At 49.7% G+C, this 489-nt stretch overlaps 1 protein-coding gene across 1 annotated transcript in view; it reads left to right on the top strand.

Moving 5' to 3' along the window:
- EMH_0035700 (uncharacterized protein) overlaps positions 1-489 on the top strand; it is a gene marked incomplete at both ends in the record, with an annotated part of 4,172 nt that overhangs the window by 1,584 nt on the left and 2,099 nt on the right. The gene's annotated exons all lie outside the window — the stretch shown is intronic.

The following is a 489-nucleotide window of genomic DNA, read 5'->3' as shown; positions in this document are numbered from 1 at the left end:
AAAAGCTGGCTTTTGCAGTCGCGGCTTTTAGGAGGCATCCAGGTAGCGTTGAGGCAAGTTTCGCTCTCGACGGATTCCCGACTCTTGAGGGATAATTTCGCCGTGAAACGGAGAGTCAACAGCAGTGTGAAGGCATTTTCTTCCCCTACGCCCAAAGGGACGCTGACCCGTCATACGAGCCGCGTCCTGAAGCAGGCACTCCTAGAATCACAGCAGCATTACGCGGATAACAGCTGTAGCAAATCACTCCGTGAAGAAATAAATCAAGCGGAAAATGCAGGAGAGGACGGAGGAGGGAATGCTCAAGGCATTAAAGACTGTCTCCGTATACTTGGTGGCAGCAACTACACTTCCTTTTCAACAACTAATATGCAAAGACGAAAAAGAGCTCAGGAATCTACCACCTCAGTAGCTGCGATACCTGCTAAGGGGGCATCTGGTAACCCAAAGCGATGTATCTGGATTTGGACCTTCTGCAAAGCGTTAGTT

The sequence above is a fragment of the Eimeria mitis genome, genomic scaffold, assembly GCF_000499745.2.
Source record: "Eimeria mitis Houghton genomic scaffold, Emh_scaff1379, whole genome shotgun sequence".
In the NCBI taxonomy this organism is placed as follows: domain Eukaryota; phylum Apicomplexa; class Conoidasida; order Eucoccidiorida; family Eimeriidae; genus Eimeria; species Eimeria mitis.
Note: the sequence above shows the minus strand (reverse complement) of the source record. Positions and strands in the feature narration are given on the sequence as shown.